This window comes from Ovis aries, chromosome 6 (genome assembly GCF_016772045.2).
Source record: "Ovis aries strain OAR_USU_Benz2616 breed Rambouillet chromosome 6, ARS-UI_Ramb_v3.0, whole genome shotgun sequence".
Lineage (NCBI taxonomy): Eukaryota > Metazoa > Chordata > Mammalia > Artiodactyla > Bovidae > Ovis > Ovis aries.
Window position 1 is genome coordinate 85,720,760 of NC_056059.1, and position 22,248 is coordinate 85,743,007.

Here is a 22,248-nt window from a genome sequence, read left to right on the forward strand (position 1 = left end):
TTTCATGGTTTAAAGTTATGTTTAAGTATTTAATGTATTTCTAGCCAATGTTTGTAAGTGATGGAATATAGGGGCCCAAATTTCATTCTCCTTCATATTATTATCAATTTATCCCAGTACCATTTAATGAAGAGACAACCATTTTCCTATTGACTATTTTGGTTCTCTTTTCAAATTACTGTTTGGTATGTGAGGGTTTATTTCAGCGTTCTCATTCCTCTCCATTGGTAGATGCATCTGTTTCTACGCTAGTACCATACTCTTAAAATTAAAAGACGCTTACTCCTTGGAAAAAAAGTTATGACCAACCTAGATAGCATATTCAAAAGCAGAGACATTACTTTGCCTACTAAGGTCCGTCTAGTCAAGGCTATGGTTTTTCCAGTAGTCATGTATGGATGTGAGAGTTGGACTGTGAAGAAGGCTAGCGCTGAAGAATTGATGCTTTTGAACTGTGGTGTTGGAGAAGACTCTTGAGAGTCCCTTGGACTGCAAGGAGATCCAACCAGTCCATTCTAAAGGAGATCAGCCCTGGGATTTCTTTGGAAGGAATGATGCTAAAGCTGAAACTCCAGTACTTTGGCCACCTCATGTGAAGAGTTGGCTCATTGGAAAAGACTCTGATGTTGGGAGGGATTGGGAGCAGGAGGAGAAGGGGACGACGGAGGATGAGTTGGCTGGATGGCATCATGGACTCAATGGACGTGAGTCTGAGTGAACTCCGGGAGTTGGTGATGGACAGGGACGCCTGGCGCGCTGCGATTCATGGGGTCGCAAAGAGTCAGACAAGACTGAGTGACTGAACTGAACTGAGCTATTCCCTTATGGAGACATCATGGTAATTGTAACTTGTGTATATGCCAAAAATTCAAAGCCAAACACAACAAACAAGAAACACCAAAAAACAAGGTTAGATTATATGGAAGCCTTAAGCCTAGGCACAAAACTGACCACTTCTACAATAGCAATGATAATTTTTACCTCATTATTTAAAGAAAATTTTGCAATATATTTTCCTGTAAGTGATGCCAGGCTTAAAGCAAGAAAAAATCGAATATCCTTAATATTTTTTTTCTCTACAGTTCACTTAAATTGATGTTAATAATACCAATAAGTTTTCCTACATTTCTAAGCACAATTTAAGGATATCTTCATGAATTTTAAAATAGGCTGCCCCTCAAAAAATAAAATTATCTGACCTTCTGTGGAATCTGGGCAAAGACTGATGCAACCATATTAAACTTTCCTTCTGAGAGGTTTTTGACCATTGACTCCAGATTAAACACCATGACCCCATCTTTTCCAGAACTTTGTATAAACTCTTTGAACTCCTGTGAGGAGAAGAGTCTTTGTAATATGAAAGTTTACAATTACAAGAATAAGACAGTTGCACACTTTTCTTAATGTTTCTGAATTATTAGAACAATTCTGTCTCTTCATATGTTAACCATTTCAGAGTATAAAGTTTGACCTGAAATCATTGGTTATTAAACAAATTAAAAATGATTTAAATTGGAGGTTCCCTCTCCAATTTATATGTGTGTGTTTACAAATTACTGATTATGTGTTTTCTGCCATGTGTTGAGCTCTTTACATGTATCATTTAAATCTAAGAGAAATGTATATATTTATAGATGAGTAATCTATTTCAATAAGGTTAAGTAATTTTTCTAAGTTTACACAGCTCTAGCTGACTCAGCCAAATTTCTAAGTAAGCTTGTTAATTGTAAAGTCAATTATTATATTTAGCATTCTCTATTCTCTTCCAGCACCCTCTCCACAATGCTCCAAATGAAGATCGTTTGATTCCTGCTTTAAGTTAAATAGTTCTGGTGCTTCACTTCATATTTAGCCTTGGATGCTAATACCATTTTCATTCATTTTCTGCTGAAACATAGTCAGCAAAATGATATTATTTTGGTACATTCATCTTGTTCTGTTTGTTTGTTTGTTTGTTTTAATTAGCAGTTTTATTTTAGCTGTATTTTCTTTGTATAAGCTTCCAAGAATACATTTAGAAATGAGGTAGCCATATAAACTTCCTGACCAGATAAGAGATGTAGAAATACCTGTGATGCATACTATGAAGATAACAATAATATAACAGAAATATATGACTTCACATTCAAAATAGAAATAGCATATCTAGCCATGCTGAAGTAAAAGAAATCTTTCTATCCTGTTGAACTGCTAACAAAACTAATTCAATCAATTAAGAGAAGGAAAAAAATGTGTAAAACTTGAAATGAAAAGACAGGGAAGAGATTTATTTCAAAGGGTTGACTCACATGACTGTGGAGGCTAGCAAGATTAATCTGCAGAACAGCCCATCACAGCAGGAGACTCAGAGAAGAGCCACGGCCGCAGTTCGTGTCTGAAGGCTGCCCACTGGCAGAATTCTTTTTGCTTAGGGGAGTTCAGTCTTTCATTCCATTCAAGTCTTCAACTAATTGGATGAGCCTTGGCCATATAATGTAGGGCAATTTGTTACTCAAGGTCCACATATTTAAATGCTAATGTCATCCAAAAATACCCTCACGGAAACTTCCAAAGTCATGTTTGGCTAAATACCTGGGGACCTGGCCCAGGCAAGCTGACATAAAATTAACCATTACACTACATTTATAGATGGATTGACATAATCTGTAAATTCATCAATGTAATATCACTTTACCTCTATGGAACCGGCCTGTATTAGAAAATAGATAATAGTCAAGGTTTAGACAAGATCTGGAAGATGTAGTCCCTACGTACTCCTGCTGAAAAAATAAATTTTTATAGATATCCAGTGAAATTAAATGCACAACAAAATTAAGAAGGCAATGGCAATCCACTCCGGTACTCTTGCCTGGAAAATCCCATGGACAGAGGAGCCTGGTGGGCTGCAGTCCATGGGGTCACTAAGAGTCAGACATGACTGAGCAACTTCACTTTCACTTTTCACTTTCATGCATTGGAGAAGGAAATGGCAACCCACTCCAGTGTTCTTGCCTGGAGAATCCCAGGAACGGGGGAGCCGGATGGGCTGCCATCTATGGGGTCGTACAGAGTCAGACACGACTGAATTGACTTAGGAGCAGCAGTGACCCATGACACTACCATTTCACTATTGGATATAAATCTCAGATATATGCAAAGATTTGCAATTTTTCCTCCCACTATTCCTTACTGTATCATAGAGATGGGGACACCTAACTGTCCTTTGTGGGGAATAAATAAAATATGGTATATATATACCAAGTATCTCTGCAACAGTCGGAAATAATGAAATATATTTACAAATAGAAACTTGGATACATATGAAAAAAATTCCATAGACTAATAAGGTTGAGAAAATGTGAATTATAGCTACCTTGTGGCTCAGCTGGTAAAAAATCTGCCTGCAATGTGGGAGACACGGGTTCAATCCCTGGGTTGGGAAGATCCCCTGAAAAAGGGAAAGGCTACCCACTCCAGTATTCAGGCCTGGAGAATTCCATGGACTGGATAGTCCATGGGGTCACAAAGAGTAGGACATGACTGAGGAACTTTCACTTCACTATCATTTATATAATTTAAAAATTCAAAAATTTCTACAGATAGTTTGAGGATCCACAGTTATCTATATAAATTGCAATGATATAAACATTAACTACATTTGACTGGGTGCTCACTGGTTGAAGAGTAATGGAAGAAAAGAAGATAAAGAACGAATACAAGAAATGTAAATCAAAAGAGATGCCTGCCGTGGGCCTAATTATGGAGTAGAATGACTTGAGAGTATGATTAATACATCCTATTGCCCTGAGAACCATGAAAAGCAAAGAAAAACAAATTATCTAATTCCACAAACTTATGTTTTGGCATCCAAAATCAAAATGACATCTTTTATGATGGCTTTCCTGGTGGTTCATATGGTAAAGAATCTGCCTGCAATGCAGGAGACTTGGGTTTGATCCCTGGGTTAGAAAGATCCCCTGGAGAAGGGGATGGCTACCCACTCCAATATTCTTGCCTGGAGAATCCCATGGACAGAGAAGCCTGGTGGGCTACAGTCCATGGGGTGGAAAAGAGCTGGGCACAACTGAGCGACTAACACACATGATGTTGTCATGGGAGGGATATTTCTCAGTCCTCTCTCCAACCTTTTCATATGTCTTTCTTACCAGGAAGAGATGAGCTTTGCTGTGGATCCCTACTTGGGTCCCCTTCCCTAGAGGATTGTTGTAGTGCTTTAAGAACACACATACTTGGATAAGTGTGGCTGTCCCTCTACTTCTTCAATATATGGACCCAAAGGTTAAGAAGAAAAGATCCTGGGACTTAGTTTCTTTCTTTCTTTTTTTTCCTTTTACTGTTTACAGAGATCTCATTAATAGCTTCCCTGGTTGCTCAGTGATAAAGAATTTGCCTCCCAAGCAGGTGATGCTGGTTCAATTGAAGGGAATGGCAACCCACTCCTGGAGAATCCCATGGACAGAGGAAACTGGTGGGGTACAATCTATGGGGTCAAAAAGAGTCAGACATCACTGAGACTCTGAGCACAAAGGAGCATTAATGTGACATAGCTGCCTGACTATTGGTAAGATTTTGGCTCAAGGGAAGAAAGAGTTGTATAGAGTTGAATTTAACCATATATTTCAGGTTAATTTACCAATGGGCACTGCATAGGGATTAAGACACATTACTTTGCCAACAAAGGTCCATCTAGTCAAAGCTATGGTTTTTCCAGTAGTCATGTATGGATGTGAGAGTTGGACTGTAAAGAAAGCTGAGTGCCAAAGAATTGATGCTTTTGAACCGTGGTGTTGGAGAAGACTCTGAAGAGTCCCTTGGACAGCAAAGAGATCCAATCAGTCCATCCTAAAGGAGATCAGTCCTGGGTGTTCACTGGAAGGACTACTGTTGAAGCTGAAACTCCAATACTTTGGCCACCTGGTGTGAATAACTGACTCATTGGAAAAGACCCTGATGCTGGGAGGGATTGAAGGCAAGAGAAGAAGGGGACGACAGAGGATGAGGTGGTTAGATGGCATCACCAACTCTATCCACCTTCTCCAGGGGATCTTCCCAACCCAGGGATCAAACCCAGATCTCCTGCATTGGAGGCAGATTCTTTACCATGTGAAACACCAATACTATGGAGTTTCGAGTAAACTCCGGGAATTGGTGATGGACAGGGAAGCTTGGCAAGATGCAGTCCATGGGATCAGAGTCAGACACTACTGAGTGAACTCAGCTGAACTGATTCTCAGCTTATCTCCCTTATTTAAATCTTGCTCCATTCTGGGGGACGGAGGGAAAGATGGCGGAGGAATAGGACGGGAAGACCACTTTCTCCCTCACAAATTCCTCAAAAGAACATTTCAACGCTGAGCAAACTTCACCAAACAACTTCTGTAGGCTGGCAGAGGACATCAGGCAACCAGAAAAGCAGACCATTGTCTTCAAAAACAGGTAGGATAAAATATAAAAGACAAAATAGGAGACAAAGGAGGTGGGGAGGGAGCTCCATCCCGGGAAGGGAAGCCCGTCCCGGGAAGGGAATTTTAAGAAGAGAGGTTTCCAAACACCAGGAAACACTCTCCCTGCCAAGTCTGTGGCGAGCCTTGGAAACACAGAGGGCAACATAACAGGAAGGAAAAATAGATAAATAATTAAAACCAAGAGATTACAAGCCCACCAGTAACTCCCCCAGCGGAAAAGCAGCACAGAAGCCTGCATCCGCCATTGGGAAGTGGGGGCAGGGCAGGGACGCGCGGGAGGCGCGGGCTGCAGAGCTTTGTAAGAATCGGGCAGGAACGCCCCACGCGCAACCAGAACGATCTAACTTGGGCTAGCAAATCAGACTGTGGGATAGCTACCACGCGAAAAGCTCGAACATAAGACACCACCAGGACCGAGCACAGAACAAAGGACGGAATGGAAAAAGCCGGCTGCAGACCATCCCCCGCCGGGGACAGGCAGCCAGAGCCGTAAGGACTGGAAAGGGGCAATTGCAGACCCGGAGAGACTTTACTTACCTAACTGCAAGCAGGCTCCTTTGCTAAGACTTCTGGGGGTGCTGGACAGTCACAATCTGCCTCACGGGGTGCGCCAGTGGTCCACCCAGAAAGCTGAGCAGCAGCGGCAGAAAAGGTGACAAGCCGAGGTGATCGCGCTCGCCAAACTCCTGAGCTACTCGGACCTGGGAAGGGCACAAAGCGCAGTTCCAGCCGAATCTGTGTCTCTGAGGGCTGCCTGAGCGCCGAACATGAGCGGCTTGGACCGGGGAAGTGCACGCAGCCTAGGGCCGGCCCCAGACGGTTCCCGGCTGAGCATCCTAGAAACAGAGCGGTTTGTGCCCCGCGAGAAAGGACAGGTCAAGCGGGGCAGAGATACTGTGTGCACACGACAGTGCTATTTGTTTGCAGCATCCCCCCTCCCCACACCGCGACTGAACTAGTGAGCCTAAAAAACCAGCAAACAGAAGAAGTTAAACAGAGGGAACTACCTTGGAAGTGATCCCACATGGCCCATAACACCAGAAAGGGGCAGATATATTTTCAATATTTTTAAAATCATTCCTTTTTTTTTTTTTTTGCTTTTTTTTTCTAACTTTTTTTTAATTGTTAAGGTTTCTATTTCTCCTCTAATTTTTATTTCTATAACCTATTATTACTATTTTTCTTTTTTTAAAAGACTTTTTTTTTTTTTTTAAAGGCAAACACCATATATAGTCTTTGGATGGTTGTTGATGTTTTCTTTTTTTTTGATTGTTTGTCTGTTTCTTTGTTTTTTAATAATTCTTTTTCTTTCTTTCTTTCTTCCTTTTTCCTTCTGCTTCTCTTTCATATTGTATCTTTGAAAATCCAACCTCTACTCTAGATTTTTAATCTTTGCTCTTAGGTGTTTGTTGCTAATTTTGTACATTTAAAAACCCAAACTTCACTACCCCAGCTTACCTGAGAGCGAGATTACTGGCTTGACCACTCTCTCCTCCTCTGGACTCTCCTTTTTCTCCACCAGGTGGCCTCTGTCTCTTTTCTCCCCCATCTCTCCTCTATCCAACTCTGTGAATCTCTGTGTGTTCCAGACGGTGGGGAACACCTAAGGAACTGGTTACTGGCAGGATTTGTCTCTCTCCTACTCATTCCTCTCTCTGATCCTCCTGGTCACCTCTGTCTACTTCCTCCCTCTCCTCTGCCCCGTATAACTCTGTAAATACCTCTGAGCGGTCCAGACTATAGAGCGCACATAAGGAAGTGACTACTGGCTAGCTTGCTCTCTCCTCTTTTGATCTCACCGCATCTCATTCCAGTTACCTCTAACTACCCCCTCCATCTTCTCTTCTCCTTATAACCCAGTGAACCTCCCTGAGTGTCCCTCAATGTGGAGAAACTTTTCATCTTTAACCGAGATGTTTTATCATCGGTGCTGTATAGATGGAGAAGTCTAGAGGCTACTGTAAAAATAAAACTGAAAACCAGAAGCAGGAGGCTTAAATCCAAAGCCTGAAAACATTAGAGAACTCTTGAATTCAGGGAACATTAAGCAATAGGAGCCCATCTAATGCCTTCATACCTACACCGAAACCAAGCTCCACCCAAGGGCCAACAAGTTCCAAAACAAGGCATACCACGCAAATTCTCCAGCAACACAGGAACACTCCCCTGAGCTTCAATATACAGGCAGCTCAAAATTATCCCAAAACCTTTGATGTCTCGTAACCCATTACGGGTTACTCCACTGCACTGCAGAGAGAAGAAACCCAGCTCCACCCACCAAAACTCCAACACAAGCCTCCCTAACCAGGAAACCTTGACAAGCCACTGATAGAACCCCACCCAAAATGAGGAAGCTCCATAATAAAGAGAACTCCACAAATTACCAGAATATAAAAAGGCCACCCCAAACGCAGCAATATAACCAAGATGAAGAGACAGAGGAATACTCAGCAGGTAAAGGAACAGGAGAGTTGCCCACCAAACCAAACAAAGAGGAAGAAGTAGGGAATCTACCGGAGAAGGAATTCCGAATATTGATAGTGAAAATGATCCAAAATCTTGAAATCAAAATGGAATCACAGATAAACAGGCTAGAGACAAAGATTGAGAAGATGCAAGAAAGGTTTAACAAGGACCTAGAAGAAATAAAAAGAGTCAAAATATAATGAATAACGCAATAAATGAGATCAGAAACACTCTGGAGGCAACAAATAGTAGAATAACGGAGGCAGAAGATAGGATTAGTGAAATAGAAGATAGAATGGTAGAAATAAATGAATCAGAGAGGAAACAAGAAAAACGAATTAAAAGAAATGAGGACAATCTCAGAGACCTCCAGGACAATATGAAACGCTCCAACATTCGAATTATAGGAGTCCCAGAAGAAGAAGACAGAAAGAAAGATCATGAGAAAATCCTTGAGGAGATAATAGTTGAAAACTTCCCTAAAATGGGGAAGGAAATAATCACCCAAGTCCAAGAAACACAGAGAGTTCCAAATAGGATAAACCCAAGGCGAAACAACCCAAGACACATATTAATCAAATTAAAAGATCAAACACAAAGAACAAATATTAAAAGCAGTAAGGGAAAAACAACAAATAACACACAAGGGGATTCCCATAAGGATAACAGCTGATCTTTCAATAGAAACTCTTCAGGCCAGGAGGGAATGGCAAGACATACTTAAAGTGATGAAAGACAATAACCTACAGCCCAGATTACTGTACCCAGCAAGGATCTCATTCAAATACGAAGGAGAAATCAAAAGCTTTACAGACAAGCAAAAGCTGAGAGAATTCAGCACCACCAAACCAGCTCTCCAACAAATTCTAAAGGATATTCTCTAGACAGGAAACACGAAAAGGGTGTATAAACCCAAACCCAAAACAATAAAAGTAAATGGTAACGGGATCATACTTATCAATAATTACCTTAAACGTAAATGGGTTGAACGCCCCAACCAAAAGGCAAAAGACTGGCCGAATGGATACAAAAACAAGACCCCTCTATATGCTGCTTACAAGAGACCCACCTCAAAACAAGGGACACACACAGACTGAAAGTGAAGGGCTGGAAAAGATATACCACGCAAATAGAGACCAAAAGAAAGCAGGAGTGGCAATACTCATATCCGATAAAATAGACTTTAAAACAAAGGCTGTGAAAAGAGACAAAGAAGGCCACTACATAATGATCAAAGGAACAATCCAAGAAGAAGATATAACAATTATAAATATATATGCATCCAACATAGGAGCACCGCAATATGTAAGACAAATGCTAACAAGTATGAAAGGGGAAATCAACAATAACACAATAATAGTGGGAGACTTTAACACCCCACTCACACCTATGGACAGATCAACTAAACAGAAAATTAACAAAGAAACGCAAACTTTAAACGATACATTAGATCAGTTAGACTTAATTGATATCTATAGGACATTTCACCCCAAAACAATGAATTTCACCTTTTTTTCAAGTGCTCACGGAACCTTCTCCAGGATAGATCACATCCTGGGCCATAAATCTAAACTTGATAAATTCAAAAAAATCAAAATCATTCCAAGCATCTTTTCTGACCATAATGCATTAAGATTAGATCTCAATTACAGGAGAAAAACTATTAAAAATTCCAACATATGGAGGTTGAACAACACACTTCTGAATAACCAACAAATCACAGAAGAAATCAAAAAATAAATCAAAATATGCATAGAAACTAATGAAAATGAAAACACAACAACCCAAAACCTGTGGGACACTATAAAAGCAGTGCTAAGAGGAAAGTTCATAGCAATACAGGCATACCTCAAGAAACAAGAAAAAAGTCAAATAAATAACCTAACTCTGCAACTAGAGCAACTAGAAAAGGAAGAATTGGAGAACCCCAGAGTTAGTAGAAGGAAAGAAATCTTAAAAATTAGGGCAGAAATACATGCAAAAGAAACAAAAGAGACCATAGCAAAAATCAACAAAGCCAAAAGCTGGTTCTTTGAAAGGATAAATAAAATTGACAAACCATTAGCCAGACTCATCAAGAAGCAAAGAGAGAAAAATCAAATCAATAAAATTGGAAATGAAAATGGAGAGATCACAACAGACAACACAGAAATACAAAGGATCATAAGAGACTACTATCAGCAGTTGTATGCCAATAAAATGGACAACGTGGAAGAAATGGACAAATTCTTAGAAAAGTACAATTTCCAAAACTGAACCAGGAAGAAATAGAAAATCTTAACAGACCCATCACAAGCACGGAAATTGAAACGGTAATCAGAAATCTTCCAGCAAACAAAAGCCCAGGTCCAGACGGCTTCACAGCTGAATTCTACCAAAAATTTCGAGAAGAGCTAACACCTATCCTACTCCAACTCTTCCAGAAAATTGCAGAGGAAGGTAAACTTCCAAACTCATTCTATGAGGCCACCATCACCCTAATACCAAAGCCTGACAAAGATGTCACAAAAAAGAAAACTACAGGCCAATATCACTAATGAACATAGATGCAAAAATCCTCAACAAAATTCTAGCAATCAGAATCCAACAACACATTAAAAGATCATACACCATGACCAAGTGGGCTTTATCCCAGGGATGCAAGGATTCTTCAATATCCGCAAATCAATCAATGTAATTCACCACATTAACAAATTGAAAAGTAAAAACCATATGATTATCTCAATAGATGCAGAGAAGGCCTTTGACGAAATTCAACATCCATTTATGATAAAAATTCTCCAGAAAGCAGGAATAGAAGGAACATACCTCAACATAATAAAAGCTATATATGACAAACCCACAGCAAACATTATCCTCAATGGTGAAAAATTGAAAGCATTTCCCCTAAATTCAGGAACAAGACAAGGGTGTCCACTTTCACCACTACTATTCAACATAGTTCTGGAAGTTTTGGCCACAGCAATCAGAACAGAAAAAGAAATAAAAGGAATCCAAATTGGAAAAGAAGAAGTAAAACTCTCCCTGTTTGCAGATGACATGATCCTCTACATGGAAAACCCTAAAGACTCCACCAGAACATTACTAGAGCTAATCAATGAATATAGTAAAGTTGCAGGATATAAAATCAACACACAGAAATCCCTTGCATTCCTATACACGAATAATGAGAAAGTAGAAAAGAAATTAAGGAAACAATTCCATTCACCATTGCAACGAAAAGAATAAAATACTTAGGAATATATCTACCTAAAGAAACTAAAGACCTATATATAGAAAACTATAAAACACTGATGAAAGAAATCAAAGAGGACACTAATAGATGGAGAAATATACCATGTTCATGGATCAGAAGAATCAATATAGTGAAAATGAGGATACTACCCAAAGCAATTTACAAATTCAATGCAATCCCTGTCAAGCTACCAGCCACATTTTTCACAGAACTAGAACAAATAATTTCAAGATTTGTATGGAAATACAAAAACCTCGAATAGCCAAAGCAATCTTGAGAAAGAAGAATGGAACTGGAGGAATCAACTTGCCTGACTTCAGGCTCTACTACAAAGCCACAGTCATCAAGACAGTATGGTACTGGCACAAAGACAGACACATAGATCAATGGAACAAAATAGAAAGCCCAGAGATAAATCCACACACATATGGACACCTTATCTTTGACAAAGGAGGCAAGAATATACAATGGAGTAAAGACAATCTCTTTAACAAGCGGTGCTGGGAAAACTGGTCAACCACTTGTAAAAGAATGAAACTAGATCACTTTCTAACACCGTACACAAAAATAAACTCAAAATGGATTAAAGATCTAAATGTAAGATCAGAAACTATAAAACTCCTAGAGGAGAACATAGGCAAAACACTCTCAGACATAAATCACAGCAGGATCCTCTATGATCCACCTCCCAGAATTCTGGAAATAAAAGCAAAAATAAACAAATGGGATCTAATTAAAATTAAAAGCTTCTGCACAACAAAGGAAAATATAAGCAAGGTGAAAAGACAGCCTTCTGAATGGGAGAAAATAATAGCAAATGAAGCAACTGACAAACAACTAATCTCAAAAATATACAAGCAACTGATGCAGCTCAATTCCAGAAAAATAAACGACCCAATCAAAAATGGGCCAAAGAACTAAATAGACATTTCTCCAAAGAAGACATACGGATGGCTAACAAACACATGAGAAGATGCTCAACATCACTCATTATTAGAGAAATGCAAATCAAAACCACAATGAGGTACCACTTCACACCAGTCAGAATGGCTGCGATCCAAAAATCTGCAAGCAATAAATGCTGGAGAGGGTGTGGAGAAAAGGGAACCCTCCTACACTGTTGGTGGGAATGCAAACTAGTACAGCCACTATGGAGAACAGTGTGGAGATTCCTTAAAAAATTGCAAATAGAACTACCTTATGACCCAGCAATCCCACTGCTGGGCATACACACCGAGGAAACCAGAATTGAAAGAGACACATGTACCCCAATGTTCATCGCAGCACTGTTTATAATAGCCAGGACATGGAAACAACCTAGATGTCCATCAGCAGATGAATGGATAAGAAAGCTGTGGTACATATACACAATGGAGTATTACTCAGCCGTTAAAAAGAATTCATTTGAATCAGTTCTGATGAGATGGATGAAACTGGAGCCGATTATACAGAGTGAAGTAAGCCAGAAAGAAAAACACCAATACAGTATACTAACACATACATATGGAATTTAGGAAGATGGCAATGACGACCCTGTATGCAAGACAGGAAAAAAGACACAGATGTGTATAGTGGACTTTTGGACTCAGAGGGAGAGGGAGAGGGTGGGATGATTTGGGAGAATGGGAATTCTAACATGTATACTATCATGTAAGAATTGAATCGCCAGTCCATGTCTTACGCAGGGTGCAGCATGCTTGGGGCTGGTGCATGGGGATGACCCAGAGAGATGTTGTGGGGAGGGAGGTGGGAGAGGGGTTCATGTTTGGGAACGCATGTAAGAATTAAAGATTTTAAAATTTTTAAAATAAAAAAATAATTAAAAAAAAATCTTGCTCCATTCTGAATAATTTAGTAGGCCATATTTATGCAAGGGTAAGTTGTATCATGTTGCTGCTTAAAAATTATACATTGATCCTTCACTGACCTTAGATATTTTATTATTATTATTATTTTATTTTTATTTTTACTTTATTTTACTTTACAATACTGTATTGGTTTTGCCATACATTGACATGAATCCACCATGAGTGTATATGTATTCCCAAACATGAACCCCCCTCCCACATCCCTCCCCATAACATCTCTCTGGGTCATCCCCATGCACCAGCCCCACGCATCCTGTATCCTGCATCGGACATAGACTGGCGATTTGTTTCTTACATGATAGTATACATGTTTCAATGCCATTCTCCCAAATCATCCCACCCTCTCCCTCTCCCTCTTAGTCCAAAAGTCTTCTCTAACAAGTGGTGCTGGGAAAACTGGTCAATCACATGTAAAAGAATGAAAATAGATCACTTTCTAACACTGCACACAAAAATAAACTCAAAATGGATTAAAGATCTAAATGTAAGACCAGAAACCATAAAATGACCTTAGATTTTAAAGAATACCTAGTATTGCTCATTTGATTTTTTTATGACCTATCCTCTAATCACATCTCCAGCCTAACTTCTCACTGTTCAAACCAAACAAGTCATCATTATTTAATTTCTACCAGGATTTCTAGTGGACCATTCCATCTCTATTTGCTCTTTTTTTCTTTTTTTTTTTAAAATTTATTTATTTATTTTAGTTTTTTATTTTTTAAATTTAAAATCTTTAATTCTTACATGCATTCCCAAACATGAACCCCTCTCCCACCTCCCTCCCCACAACATCTCTCTGGGTCATCCCCATGCACCAGCCCCAAGCATGCTGCACCCTGCGTAAGACATGGACTGGCGATTCAATTCTTACATGATAGTATACATGTTAGAATTCCCATTCTCCCAAATCATCCCACCCTCTCCCTCTCCCTCTGAGTCCAAAAGTCCACTATACACATCTGTGTCTTTTTTCCTGTCTTGCATACAGGGTCGTCATTGCCATCTTCCTAAATTCCATATGTATGTGTTAGTATACTGTATTGGTGTTTTTCTTTCTGGCTTACTTCACTCTGTATAATCGGCTCCAGTTTCATCCATCTCATCAGAACTGATTCAAATGAATTCTTTTTAACGGCTGAGTAATACTCCATTGTGTATATGTACCACAGCTTTCTTATCCATTCATCTGCTGATGGACATCTAGGTTGTTTCCATGTCCTGGCTATTATAAACAGTGCTGCGATGAACATTGGGGTACATGTGTCTCTTTCAATTCTGGTTTCCTCGGTGTGTATGCCCAGCAGTGGGATTGCTGGGTCATAAGGTAGTTCTATTTGCAATTTTTAAGGAATCTCCACACTGTTCTCCATAGTGGCTGTACTAGTTTGCATTCCCACCAACAGTGTAGGAGGGTTCCCTTTTCTCCACACCCTCTCCAGCATTTATTGCTTGCAGATTTTTGGATCGCAGCCATTCTGACTGGTGTGAAGTGGTACCTCATTGTGGTTTTGATTTGCATTTCTCTAATAATGAGTGATGTTGAGCATCTTCTCATGTGTTTGTTAGCCATCCGTATGTCTTCTTTGGAGAAATGTCTATTTAGTTCTTTGGCCCATTTTTTGATTGGGTCGTTTATTTTTCTGGAATTGAGTTGCATAAGTTGCTTGTATATTTTTGAGATTAGTTGTTTGTCAGTTGCTTCATTTGCTATTATTTTCTCCCATTCAGAAGGCTGTCTTTTCACCTTGCTTATATTTTCCTTTGTTGTGCAGAAGCTTTTAATTTTAATTAGATCCCATTTGTTTATTTTTGCTTTTATTTCCAGAATTCTGGGAGGTGGATCATAGAGGATCCTGCTGTGATTTATGTCTGAGAGTGTTTTGCCTATGTTCTCCTCTAGGAGTTTTATAGTTTCTGATCTTACATTTAGATCTTTAATCCATTTTGAGTTTATTTTTGTGTACGGTGTTAGAAAGTGATCTAGTTTCATTCTTTTACAAGTGGTTGACCAGTTTTCCCAGCACCGCTTGTTAAAGAGATTGTCTTTACTCCATTGTATATTCTTGCCTCCTTTGTCAAAGATAAGGTGTCCATATGTGTGTGGATTTATCTCTGGGCTTTCTATTTTGTTCCATTGATCTATGTGTCTGTCTTTGTGCCAGTACCATACTGTCTTGATGACTGTGGCTTTGTAGTAGAGCCTGAAGTCAGGCAAGTTGATTCCTCCAGTTCCATTCTTCTTTCTCAAGATTGCTTTGGCTATTCGAGGTTTTTTGTATTTCCATACAAATCTTGAAATTATTTGTTCTAGTTCTGTGAAAAATGTGGCTGGTAGCTTGACAGGGATTGCATTGAATTTGTAAATTGCTTTGGGTAGTATCCTCATTTTCACTATATTGATTCTTCTGATCCATGAACATGGTATATTTCTCCATCTATTAGTGTCCTCTTTGATTTCTTTCATCAGTGTTTTATAGTTTTCTATATATAGGTCTTTAGTTTCTTTAGGTAGATATATTCCTAAGTATTTTATTCTTTTCGTTGCAATGGTGAATGGAATTGTTTCCTTAATTTCTTTTTCTACTTTCTCATTATTCGTGTATAGGAATGCAAGGGATTTCTGTGTGTTGATTTTATATCCTGCAACTTTACTATATTCATTGATTAGCTCTAGTAATGTTCTGGTGGAGTCTTTAGGGTTTTCCATGTAGAGGATCATGTCATCTGCAAACAGGGAGAGTTTTACTTCTTCTTTTCCAATTTGGATTCCTTTTATTTCTTTTTCTGTTCTGATTGCTGTGGCCAAAACTTCCAGAACTATGTTGAATAGTAGTGGTGAAAGTGGACACCCTTGTCTTGTTCCTGAATTTAGGGGAAATGCTTTCAATTTTCACCATTGAGGATAATGTTTGCTGTGGGTTTGTCATATATAGCTTTTATTATGTTGAGGTATGTTCCTTCTATTCCTGCTTTCTGGAGAATTTTTATCATAAATGGATGTTGAATTTCGTCAAAGGCCTTCTCTGCATCTATTGAGATAATCATATGGTTTTTACTTTTCAATTTGTTAATGTGGTGAATTACATTGATTGATTTGCGGATATTGAAGAATCCTTGCATCCCTGGGATAAAGCCCACTTGGTCATGGTGTATGATCTTTTTAATGTGTTGTTGGATTCTGATTGCTAGAATTTTGTTGAGGATTTTTGCATCTATGTTCATTAGTGATATTGGCCTGTAGTTTTCTTTTTTTGTGACATCTTTGTCAGGCGTTGGTATTAGGGTGATGGTGGCCTCATAGAATGAGTTTGGAAGTTTACCTTCCTCTGCAATTTTCTGGAAGAGTTGGAGTAGGATAGGTGTTAGCTCTTCTCGAAATTTTTGGTAGAATTCAGCTGTGAAGCCGTCTGGACCTGGGCTTTTGTTTGCTGGAAGATTTCTGATTACCGTTTCAATTTCCGTGCTTGTGATGGGTCTGTTAAGATTTTCTATTTCTTCCTGGTTCAGTTTTGGAAAATTGTACTTTTCTAAGAATTTGTCCATTTCTTCCACGTTGTCCATTTTATTGGCATACAACTGCTGATAGTAGTCTCTTATGATCCTTTGTATTTCTGTGTTGTCTGTTGTGATCTCTCCATTTTCATTTCCAATTTTATTGATTTGATTTTTCTCTCTTTGCTTCTTGATGAGTCTGGCTAATGGTTTGTCAATTTTATTTATCCTTTCAAAGAACCAGCTTTTGGCTTTGTTGATTTTTGCTATGGTCTCTTTTGTTTCTTTTGCATGTATTTCTGCCCTAATTTTTAAGATTTCTTTCCTTCTACTAACTCTGGGGTTCTCCAATTCTTCCTTTTCTAGTTGCTCTAGTTGCAGAGTTAGGTTATTTATTTGACTTTTTCTTGTTTCTTGAGGTATGCCTGTATTGCTATGAACTTTCCTCTTAGCACTGCTTTTATAGTGTCCCACAGGTTTTGGGTTGTTGTGTTTTCATTTTCATTAGTTTCTATGCATATTTTGATTTATTTTTGATTTCTTCTGTGATTTGTTGGTTATTCAGAAGTGTGTTGTTCAACCTCCATATGTTGGAATTTTTAATAGTTTTTCTCCTGTAATTGAGATCTAATCTTAATGCATTATGGTCAGAAAAGATGCTTGGAATGATTTTGATTTTTTGAATTTATCAAGTTTAGATTTATGGCCCAGGATGTGATCTATCCTGGAGAAGGTTCCGTGAGCACTTGAAAAAAAGGTGAAATTCATTGTTTTGGGGTGAAATGTCCTATAGATATCAATTAAGTCTAACTGATCTAATGTATCGTTTAAAGTTTGCGTTTCTTTGTTAATTTTCTGTTTAGTTGATCTGTCCATAGGTGTGAGTGGGGTGTTAAAGTCTCCCACTATTATTGTGTTATTGTTGATTTCCCCTTTCATACTTGTTAGCATTTGTCTTACATATTGCGGTGCTCCTATGTTGGATGCATATATATTTATAATTGTTATATCTTCTTCTTGGATTGTTCCTTTGATCATTATGTAGTGGCCTTCTTTGTCTCTTTTCACAGCCTTTGTTTTAAAGTCTATTTTATCGGATATGAGTATTGCCACTCCTGCTTTCTTTTGGTCTCTATTTGCGTGGTATATCTTTTTCCAGCCCTTCACTTTCAGTCTGTGTGTGTCCCTTGTTTTGAGGTGGGTCTCTTGTAAGCAGCATATAGAGGGGTCTTGTTTTTGTATCCATTCGGCCAGTCTTTGCCTTTTGGTTGGGGCGTTCAACCCATTTACGTTTAAGGTAATTATTGATAAGTATGATCCCGTTACCATTTACTTTATTGTTTTGGGTTTGGGTTTATACACCCTTTTCGTGTTTCCTGTCTAGAGAATATCCTTTAGAATTTGTTGGAGAGCTGGTTTGGTGGTGCTGAATTCTCTCAGCTTTTGCTTGTCTGTAAAGCTTTTGATTTCTCCTTCGTATTTGAATGAGATCCTTGCTGGGTACAGTAATCTGGGCTGTAGGTTATTGTCTTTCATCACTTTAAGTATGTCTTGCCATTCCCTCCTGGCCTGAAGAGTTTCTATTGAAAGATCAGCTGTTATCCTTATGGGAATCCCCTTGTGTGTTATTTGTTGTTTTTCCCTTACTGCTTTTAATATTTGTTCTTTGTGTTTGATCTTTTTAATTTGATTAATATGTGTCTTGGGTTGTTTCGCCTTGGGTTTATCCTATTTGGAACTCTCTGTGTTTCTTGGACTTGGGTGATTATTTCCTTCCCCATTTTAGGGAAGTTTTCAACTATTATCTCCTCAAGGATTTTCTCATGATCTTTCTTTCTGTCTTCTTCTTCTGGGACTCCTATAATTCGAATGTTGGAGCGTTTCATATTGTCCTGGAGGTCTCTGAGATTGTCCTCATTTCTTTTAATTCGTTTTTCTTGTTTCCTCTCTGATTCATTTATTTCTACCATTCTATCTTCTATTTCACTAATCCTATCTTCTGCCTCCGTTATTCTACTATTTGTTGCCTCCAGAGTGTTTCTGATCTCATTTATTGCGTTATTCATTATATTTTGACTCTTTTTATTTCTTCTAGGTCCTTGTTAAACCTTTCTTGCATCTTCTCAATCTTTGTCTCTAGCCTGTTTATCTGTGATTCCATTTTGATTTCAAGATTTTGGATCATTTTCACTATCAATATTCGGAATTCCTTCTCCGGTAGATTCCCTACTTCTTCCTCTTTTGTTTGGTTTGGTGGGCAACTCTCCTGTTCCTTTACCTGCTGAGTATTCCTCTGTCTCTTCATCTTGGTTATATTGCTGCGTTTGGGGTGGCCTTTTTATATTCTGGTAATTTGTGGAGTTCTCTTTATTATGGAGCTTCCTCATTTTGGGTGGGGTTCTATCAGTGGCTTGTCAAGGTTTCCTGGTTAGGGAGGCTTGTGTTGGAGTTTTGGTGGGTGGAGCTGGGTTTCTTCTCTCTGCAGTGCAGTGGAGTAACCCGTAATGGGTTACGAGACATCAAAGGTTTTGGGATAATTTTGAGCTGCCTGTATATTGAAGCTCAGGGAGTGTTCCTGTGTTGCTGGAGAATTTGCGTGGTATGCCTTGTTTTGGAACTTGTTGGCCCTTGGGTGGAGCTTGGTTTCGGTGTAGGTATGAAGGCATTAGATGGGCTCCTATTGCTTAATGTTCCCTGAATTCAAGAGTTCTCTAATGTTTTCAGGCTTTGGATTTAAGCCTCCTGCTTCTGGTTTTCAGTTTTATTTTACAGTAGCCTCTAGACTTCTCCATCTATACAGCACCGATGATAAAACATCTCGGTTAAAGATGAAAAGTTTCTCCACATTGAGGGACACTCAGGGAGGTTCACTGGGTTATAAGGAGAAGAGAAGATGGAGGGGGTAGTTAGAGGTAACTGGAATGAGATGCGGTGAGATCAAAAGAGGAGAGAGCAAGCTAGCCAGTAGTCACTTCCTTATGTGCGCTCTATAGTCTGGACCGCTCAGAGGTATTTACAGAGTTATACGGGGCAGAGGAGAGGGAGGAAGTAGACAGAGGTGACCAGGAGGATCAGAGAGAGGAATGAGTAGGAGAGAGACAAATCCTGCCAGTAACCAGTTCCTTAGGTGTTCCCCACCGTCTGGAACACACAGAGATTCACAGAGTTGGATAGAGGAGAGATGGGGGAGAAAAGAGACAGAGGCCACCTGGTGGAGAAAAAGGAGAGTCCAGAGGAGGAGAGAGTGGTCAAGCCAGTAATCTCGCTCTCAGGTAAGCTGGGGTAGTGATGTTTGGGTTTTTAAATGTACAAAATTGACAACAAACACCTAAGAGCAAAAATTGAAAATCTGTTTTTAAAGACAATGGTCTGCTTTTCTGGTTGCCTGATGTCCTCTGCCAGCCTACAGAAGTTGTTTTGTGGAGTTTGCTCGGCATTGAAATGCTCTTTTGAGGAATTTGTGAGGGAGAAAGTGGTCTTCCCGTCCTATTCCTCCGCCATCTTTTCCAGAGTAAGATCTCTATTTGCTCTTTTCTATAATTATTATACTATCCTTATTATGTCCATTTTTAGACTAAGTTATGCAAAATAACTTTCAACTTCAAAATCTCAGTAGCCTAAAACAACACATTGTTTCTGTCTCATGTCATATGTCCATCTATTGAGCTGCACCTGTTGCTATATTCTTTAATCAGGACTCAGGTAGACAGAGCAGCCACTCTGGAACACACCCCTTTGACATCACAGAGGAAAAGAGAGCTCTGGGGTAAGTGCTCCTGACAGTTGAGTGCTGGACCTGGAAGGGATTCATGCAACTTCAGTTCACTGTCATTGCCCAGAGAGTATTGGACAATTCCACTAAACTCAGAGGCTAAGACCATTATTTTTGGCAAATATCTGGTATATTTGATAAGCATCAGTAAGGATTACCATGATAACATGGCAAATACTTAAGGGTAGCATAATATTAATAGTCTAAGGTGAATAATTCCCATTAACTCATATCTAGTTTTTCAGTTTGAGAGTCAAATACTAAAAATGATAGACTTGAAATCATTCCAGGAGGTAAATACTCAGAGAAGTATAAAGAAGCACATTTAATTTACCTTAGGCAAGGGATTTGCAGGCTTGCAATGCAGTCCTGCAACAAATTCAACATTAGGTAAGTAAGGGTATGGAAATTCACAATCCCAGTAAGTTTGAATCAACCACATTTCAGCTTTTCCCATAATCTTATGTAATGTGGTAGGTTTTCCTGGACAAAATGAAAGAGAGGAAAAGCAGTCTCATATGTTAAGTGGGGCATGTTTTGCCAAAGAATTTTCTAAGAAAAATATTTAAAGAACCAATATTAGTTCTATGCAACCCATGAGAAATCAATAAGCCTTCCCCCTCAAGAGTACACAATACTGAGATTATGATAACTAAACATGGATTTAGGTATGAAATAAAGCCAAAACCTGTTTCCGTCTCTCTGCCAACAGACTCTTTCTGTTTCTGCTAAGCCTGAGCCCAGCTGCACGCTCAGAATCAGCATGTGCTCCTAGTTTTTGTTCATTCAGCCAGAGGTCCTCAACCTACTATGGTAGTCTCCTCTTCTGGAATTCCAATTTATCTCATCCTCACTGCTCCAAAAGTGTCTGATATCTTTTAAAAATAGCATTTGTAATTTATCCATCTTTTCTTCTGGTGTTTGGTACTATTCTTCCATAACTAAATACATCCTATCAGGAATGAAAATCCTGTAATAAAAATTTGAAAGTAATGACCTTTCCTTTACATAATTATAATTCATGTCTCACAAGACTTTGTTCTCTTTGGTGAAGATAGAGCACTGCATAATAATTTGATGGTGTAATATTTGCCATTTTGACATATTTAGCTGATAAACATTGCCAAAGTGTGACTTTTGAACTGAAGTGGAGACCAAGTGAACATGAACTCAAATTAGTGACTCTGCATTGAGTTATCTTCCTTAGTTTGGAAACAGAGCTTCATTTCTAAACTATATTTAATTACTGTGGCATAAGAACCTTACCCCGAAGAAGGCAATGGCACCCTACTCTGGTACTCTTGCCTGGAAAATCCCATGGACAGAGGAGCCTGGCAGGCTGCAGTCCATGGGGTTGCTAAGAGTCGGCACAACTGAGCAGCTTCACTTTCACATTTCACTTTCATGCATTGGAGAAGGAAATGGCAATCCACTCCAGTGTTCTTGCCTGGAGAATCCCAGGGATGGGGGAGCCTGGTGGGCTGCCGTCTATGGGGTCACACAGAGTTGGACACGACTTAAGCGACTTAGCAGCAGCAGCGGCAGCAAGAACCTTACCCAGAGTTTGGTGTCCTTTTGAAATATGTGCTCCATATCACTGATAGGAGGAACCTATATCTATCTGTTTTCTCACCACACAGCTTTTTTATTATTTTCTTGATGTTCTAAGTGTGATGAAGTTTTGATCAGAAAATATAAGGATTTTTTATCTGATCAGAACAATCTTTTTATGTAAAAGATCACAAACAAATCTCAGTAATTTAGGGGCTCACTCTGTTAATGACACAGGTATTAAAAATCCAGTTTCAGATCCAAGACAGACCCCATACTGGAGCCTTACTGGTGTTAACCAGGGGTATAATCTTATTCACTTTGTGTGAAGTTTCTCTCTCATGCTTTATTTTAATGACAGCTTTACTGAGATGTATTTTATATGCCATACAATTC

At 39.1% G+C, this 22,248-nt stretch overlaps 2 protein-coding genes across 3 annotated transcripts in view; one reads left to right on the top strand and one right to left on the bottom strand.

Moving 5' to 3' along the window:
• Positions 1–3,852, top strand: part of LOC132659962 (craniofacial development protein 2-like) — a 44,780-nt gene extending 40,928 nt beyond the window's left edge. For both annotated transcript variants that reach the window (XM_060417163.1, XM_060417162.1), the window contains one exon: positions 1,770–3,852. The gene's annotated coding sequence lies outside the window, so the exon portion shown is untranslated. The remainder of the gene's footprint in view (positions 1–1,769) is intronic.
• The window catches only part of LOC101123042 (UDP-glucuronosyltransferase 2C1-like), a 66,727-nt gene that overhangs the window by 38,719 nt on the left and 5,760 nt on the right, over positions 1–22,248 (bottom strand). The window lies entirely within an intron of this gene.